This window comes from Mizuhopecten yessoensis, unplaced genomic scaffold (assembly GCF_002113885.1).
Source record: "Mizuhopecten yessoensis strain PY_sf001 unplaced genomic scaffold, ASM211388v2 scaffold9133, whole genome shotgun sequence".
Classification (NCBI taxonomy): Eukaryota; Metazoa; Mollusca; class Bivalvia; order Pectinida; family Pectinidae; genus Mizuhopecten; species Mizuhopecten yessoensis.
In genome coordinates, this window is record NW_018407895.1 from 219,673 (window position 1) to 227,442 (window position 7,770).

Below are 7,770 nucleotides of genomic sequence, written 5' to 3' on the forward strand. Positions count from 1 at the left end.
CCAAACGACGGTCACAATAAACAGTGTTGAAGACAACTCAACCACAGTCACAATAATCAGTTTTCAAGAACTCCAAACAACGGTCACCATAAACAGTGTTTAATACATCTCAACCACTGTCACAATAAACAGTGTTCAAAACATGTCAACCACCGTCACAATTATTGTCACAATAAACAGTGGTCAAGATATCTCAACCACCGTCACAATAATCAGTGTTCAATAACTCCAAACAACGGTCACAATAAACAGTTTTGAAGACATCTCAACCACTGTCACAATAATCAGTGTTCAAGAACTCCAAACAACGGTCACCATGAACAGTGTTTAAGACATCTCAACCACAGTCACAATATTCAGAATTCAAGACATCTCAACAACCGTCACAATAAACAGTGTTCAAGACATCTCAACAATAGTCACATTGAACAGTGTTCAATACATCTCAACAACATTCAAAATAAGCAGTGTTCCAGACATCTCAACAACGGTCACATTAAATAGTGTTTAATACATCTCAACCACAGTCATATTAACAGTGTTCAAAACATCTCAACCACCGTCACAATTATTGTCACAATAAACAGTGTTCAAAACATCTCAACAACCGTCACAATAAACAATGTTCAAGACATCTCAACCACCGTTACATTAATAAGTGTTCAAGAACTCCAAACAACGGTCACAATAATCAGTGTTCAAGAACTCCAAACAACGGTCACAATTAACAGTGTTCAAAATATCTCAACAACAGGCACAATAAACAGTGTTCAAAAACATCCCACCAACCGTCACAATAAACAGTGTTCAAGACATCTCAACCTCCGTCACAATAATCAGTGTTCAAGACCTCCAAACAACGGTCACAATAAACAACATCTGAACAACAGTCACAATAAACAGTGTTCAAAACATCACAACAACAGTCACAATAAAAAGTGTTCAAAACATCTCAACCACAGTCACAATAAACAGTGTTCAAAACACCTCAACAACAGTCACAATATACAGTGTTTGAGACATGCCGACCACAGTCACGACACAAAAAACAGTTATCTAGAGCCTTAGCACTCACAACAATAATCTAGACATGAAGTCAACAAATAATATATTTATAATATTTATGTGGTAAGATATCGATTTCTATCAATTTGATAAACAGCTAGAGTATCAGTCGCTCTGATGATACTTTAGTCGTTTGTTTAAAATGTTAATACGTTCAATTTGTACAATGTTTTTATTCTATTGATTTGACATTGATTTCTGAACAGAACCTTTCCACCAGACAAATTCCATTTAAAACGTCTGTGTATGTTATCGACTTAATGTCCACATGAAATGCAAGTTTAGCTACTCAGCTACGCTGTGATCTATTCTTTGCGGTATGGTCATAAAAAACAATGTTCAAGACATCTCAACCACAGTCACAATAAACAGTGTTCAAAATATTACAACAACCGTCACAATAAACAGTGTTTAATATATCTCAACCACAGTCATAAAAAACAATGTTCAAGACATCTCAACCACAGTCACATTATTGTCACAATAAACAGTGTTCAAGATATCTCAACCACCGTCACAATAATCAGTGTTCAAGAACTACAAACAGTGGTCACAATAAACAGTGTTTAATACATCTCAACCACGGGCACAATAAACAATGTTCAAGACATCTCAACCACATTCACAATAAACAGTGTTCAAAACATCCCAGCAACAGTTACAACAAACAGTGTTCAAAACGTTCTCAACAAGACATCTCAACAACCGTCACAATAAACAGAGTTTAATACATCTCAACCACAGTCATAAAAAACAATGTTCAAGACATCTCAACCACAGTCACATTATTGTCACAATAAACAGTGTTCAAGACATCTCAACCACCGTTACAATAAACAGTGTTCAAGATATTCCAACAACGGTCATAATAAACAAGGTTTAATACATATCAACCTCAGTCATAATAAACAGTGTTCAAGACATCTCAACCACCGTCACAATAAACAGTGTTCAAGACATCAATAAACAGTGTTCAAGACATCTCAACCACCGTCACAATAAACAGTGTTCAAGATATTCCAACAACGGTCATAATAAACAAGGTTTAATACATATCACCCCCAGTCATAATAAACAGTGTTCAAGACATCTCAACCACCGTTACAATAAACAGTGTTCAAGATATTCCAACAACGATCATGTGTTTAATACATCTCAACCACAGTCACAATAAACAGTGTTCATAATATTACAACAACCGTCACAATAAACAGTGTTTAATACATCTCAACCACGGGCACAATAAACAATGTTCAAGACATCTCAACCACATTCACAATAAACAGTGTTCAAAACATCCCAGCAACAGTTACAACAAACAGTGTTCAAAACGTTCTCAACAATCGTCACAATAAACAGCGTTCAAAACATCTCAACAATCGTCACAATAAACAATGGTCAAAACATCCCAACAACAGTCACAATAAACAGTGTTCAAAACATCCCAGCAACAGTTACAATAAACAGTGTTCAAAACGTTCTCAACAATCGTCACAATAAACAGTGTTCAAAACATCTCAACAATCGTCACAATAAACAATGTTCAAAACATCCCAACAACAGTCACAATAAACAGTGTTCAGAACATCTCAACAACAGTCACAATAAACAGTGTTCAAAACATCCCAGCAACAGTTACAATAAACAGTTTTCAAAACGTTCTCAACAATCGTCACAATAAACAGTGTTCAAAACATCTCAACAACCGTCACAATAAACATATTCAAAATATCTCAACAACAGTCACAATAAACAGTGTTCAAGAACTCCAAACAACGGTCACAATAAACAGTGTTTAATACATCTCAACCACGGTCACAATAATTGTGTTTAATACATCTCAACCACAGTCACAATAAACAATGTTCAAGAACTTCAAACGACGGTCACAATAAACAGTGTTTAATACATCTCAACCACGGACACAATAAATAGTGTTTAATACATCACAACAACAGTCACAATAAACAGTGTTCAAAACATCTCAACAACAGTCACAATCAACAGTGTTCAAAACATCCCAACAACAGTCACAATAAACAGTGTTCAGAACATCTCAACAACAGTCACAATAAACAGAGTTCAAAACATCTCAACAACCGTCACAATAAACATATTCAAAATATCTCAACAACAGTCACAATAAACAGTGTTCAAAACATCCCACCAACCGTCACAATTATTGTCACAATAAACAGTGTTCAAGACATCTAAACCACCGTCACATTAATAAGTGTTCAAGAACTCCAAACAACGGTCACAATAATCAATGTTCAAACCTTCTCAACCACCGTCTTAATGTCCAGAATTCAAGACATCTCAACAACCGTCACAATAAACAGTGTTCAAGACATCTCAACAATAGTCACAATGAACAGTGTTCAATACATCTCAACAACAATCAAAATAAACAGTGTTTAAGACATCTCAAGCACCGTCACGATAATCAGTGTTAAAGAACTCCAAACAACGGTCCCATAAACAATGTTTAATACATCTCCACCACGGTCACAATAAACAGTGTTCAAAGACATCTCAACCAGCGTCACAATTATCGTCACAATAAACAGTGTTCAAGACATCTCAACCACCGTCACAATATTCAGTGTTCAAGAACTCCAAACAACAGTCACAATAAACAGTGTTCAAGATATCTCAACCACCGTCACAATAATCAGTGTTCAATAACTCCAAACAACGGTCACAATAAACAGTGTTGAAGACATCTCAATCACCGTCACAATAATCAGTGTTTAAGAACTACAAACAGTGGTCACAATAAACAGTGTTTAATACATCTCAACCACTGTCACAATAAACAGTGTTCAAAACATGTCAACCACCGTCACAATTATTGTCACAATAAACAGTGTTCAAGATATCTCAACCACCGTCACAATAATCAGTGTTCAAGATCTCCAAACAACGGTCACCATAAACAGTGTTTAAGACATCTCAACCAGCGTTACAATTATCGTCACAATAAACAGTGTTCAAGACATCTCAACCACCGTCACAATATTCAGTGTTCAAGAACTCCAAACAACAGTCACAATAAACAGTGTTCAAGATATCTCAACCACCGTCACAATAATCAGTGTTCAAGAACTACAAACAGTGGTCACAATAAACAGTGTTTAATACATCTCAACCACAAGAACTCCAAACAACAGTCACAATAAACAGCAAGACATCTCAACCACCGTCACATTAATAAGTGTTCAAGAACTCCAAACAACGGTCACAATAATCAGTGTTCAATAACTCCAAACAACGGTCACAATAAACAGTGTTGAAGACATCTCAACCACCGTCACAATAATCAGTGTTCAAGAACTACAACCAGTGGTCACAATAAACAGTGTTTAATACATCTCAACCACTGTCACAATAAACAGTGTTCAAAACATGTCAACGACCGTCACAATTATTGTCACAATAAACAGTGTTCAAGATATCTCAACCACCGTCACAATAATCAGTGTTCAATAACTCCAAACAACGGTCACAATAAACAGTGTTGAAGACAACTCAACCACAGTCACAATAATCAGTTTTCAAGAACTCCAAACAACGTTCACCATAAACAGTGTTTAATACATCTCAACCACTGTCACAATAAACAGTGTTCAAAACATGTCAACCACCGTCACAATTATTGTCACAATAAACAGTGTTCAAGATATCTCAACCACCGTCACAATAATCAGTGTTCAATAACTCCAAACAACGGTCACAATAAACAGTTTTGAAGACATCTCAACCACTGTCACAATAATCAGTTTTCAAGAACTCCAAACAACGGTCACCATAAACAGTGTTTAAGACATCTCAACCACAGTCACAATATTCAGAATTCAAGACATCTCAACAACCGTCACAATAAACAGTGATCAAGACATCTCAACAATAGTCACATTGAACAGTGTTCATTACATCTCAACAACAGTCAAAATAAGCAGTGTTCCAGACATCTCAACAACGGTCACAGTAAATAGTGTTTAATACATCTCAACCACAGTCACAATTATTGTCACAATAAACAGTGTTCAAGACATCTCAACCACCGTTACATTAATAAGTGTTCAAGATCTCCAAACAACGGTCACAATAATCAGTGTTCAAGAACTCCAAACAACGGTCACAATTAACAGTGTTCAAAATATCTCAATTAACAACAGGCACAATAAACAGTGTTCAAAAACATCCCACCAACCGTCACAATAAACAGTGTTCAAGACATCTCAACCTCCGTCACAATAATCAGTATTCAAGAACTCCGAACAACGGTCACAATAAACAGTGTTCAAAACATCTGAACAACAGTCACAATAAACAGTGTTCAAAACATCACAACAACAGTCACAATATAAAGTGTTCGAGACATCACAACAACAGTCACAATAAAAAGTGTTCAAAACATCTCAACCACAGTCACAATAAACAGTGTTCAAAACACCTCAACAACAGTCACAATATACAGTGTTTGAGACATGCCGACCACAGTCACGACACAAAAAACAGTTATCTAGAGCCTTAGCATTCACAACAATAATCTAGACATGAAGTCAACAAATAATATATTTATCATATTTATGTTGTAAGATATCGATTTCTATCAATTTGATAAACAGCTAGAGTATCAGTCGCTCTGATACGCATGATGATACTTTAGTCGTTTGTTTAAAATGTTAATAAGTTCAATTTGTACAATGTTTTTATTCTAATGATTTGACATTGATTTCTGAACAGAACCTTTCCACCAGACAAATTCCATTTAAAACGTCTGTGTATGTTATCGACTAAATGTCCACATGAAATGCAAGTTTAGCTACTCAGCTACGCTGTGATCTATTCTTTGCGGTATGGTGCAAGGTTAAATGTTTTAGTCTAATCAAATATACATTAACTTTGTATTAGCTGCCGCGTCTAGGTCAGGGCGATATATTTGTACGTGAATTTTACAAGGAAATCTATAAAATTTTATTTTGGTAAACCGTCCTTGTAAACATTGAATAAATGTTCACAAACATCACGGAAAAGATTCTGAATTGGATTTCATCAAAGTGCATCAGAGATAAAATTTCTAAAAACAGACTGCTACCGGATTAATATTGATGCACAATCTCTTTCCTTAATGTAATTCAAATAAGGCAGTCATTGGTGATTTATTTGTGAATCTGGTACTATCCTGTGCTCACACATTCTTATTTCAATAGTTTTATATTTTTTATAGTTTCTATCGATATGTGCTCGTATAGATATAACTTTCACATATTGAAATTTGTTCCTATAAAGTATAAATAATCATATGATAACTAGCGTTTAAAAGGATTGTTCGAAGTAAAGGTTACCTCAGTTAAAACATTTGTTTAACCATTAGAGTGCCAGGACGCCACAATAATACACACATCTGCTGTAAACAATGCATTACTTTAGGAAGTAATAAATTAAATACTAATTACTGAATTTTGATCTGATGTTCCATTCTTACCCTTCTATTTTGGTTATATTTTTTAGTTTATACAGTATTTTATTCAATATATGACAGTGACAAAATAAAACAAAAATCAACAAAGAGGATTCGAAAACAAGTAAATAAGTACTTATATCAATTAAGAAATCAGGGAGGGGAGGGCGGAAGGGGTGCATCAGGAAATGAAAGTAAATGGTTACGAAGAGAATAACAAGAAGAACTGCATTACTTGGTTGAATCTGGTTGAAATGTGATTCATGAAAAGGTAACCCTATTGAGCTCTATATAAGGATGCATCAATTACATTTGAAATCTCTATCACATATGAATTGCCTTACGTTGATTCCAATCAAAAAGTATACTGATATCCTGTAAAATACAATAAAATACAAGTGTTGTAGTCTATATTAATTTCAGTATCAACAAGACTCATTAAGTCTAAATATCATACTGACGTGTCACAAGCGTTGTCGAACAACATAGGTTTCAAAGTTAATGTACATTGTTTAAACAAACGCAACAATTACATAAAAAAATAAAATAAGATAAATAGATATTGCACTAAAATCGTTTCGACTTACAGATACATTGTTGGACAGAGTCAAAAACATTTAAGTAATATTGATCTGGCATATCAGGATTTCCATACAGCAGCAGATTGAAATTATTCCCAGGAGGAAGATTTCTAAAACATTGTAATCTTAATTGTTCTAAGTTATGACAAAAGAGGAGAAAGTGTTCATTAGTTTCAGCAGAACGGTTACATGAACATATGGGACTTTCAACTACGTTACGTAAAACCAAGTGATTAATAAGGGAACTACAGTTCATCCTCAGTCGAGCATGGTGAATTGGGCCAAATCTACTTTTGCAGTAGTAGTAATAGGATGGAACAAGATTATTGTGATAGTTGACATTCACGAACTTCTTAAGGTTAGTGAGTGATGGGTTATGCTTAACGTCGTCTGGAAGAGCATTCCATAAGTCAAGAGAGGAAGGTAAAAACGAATCTTTATAGAGTTTAGTACGACATCTTATTTGACAGAATTAATTCGCGTTTCTAGTATCGTGAGAATGAATGTCAGAATGACGAGCGGGGAGTATCCTAGTTAAATAGGAGGGACACTGACCATGAACAATCTTATGAAGTTGTGTTTAAGAGGTTCCCTTCCAGTTTCTAAATACAATCTATCATGACTAGTTCATTTAGTGGGCCCAGATACAATCCT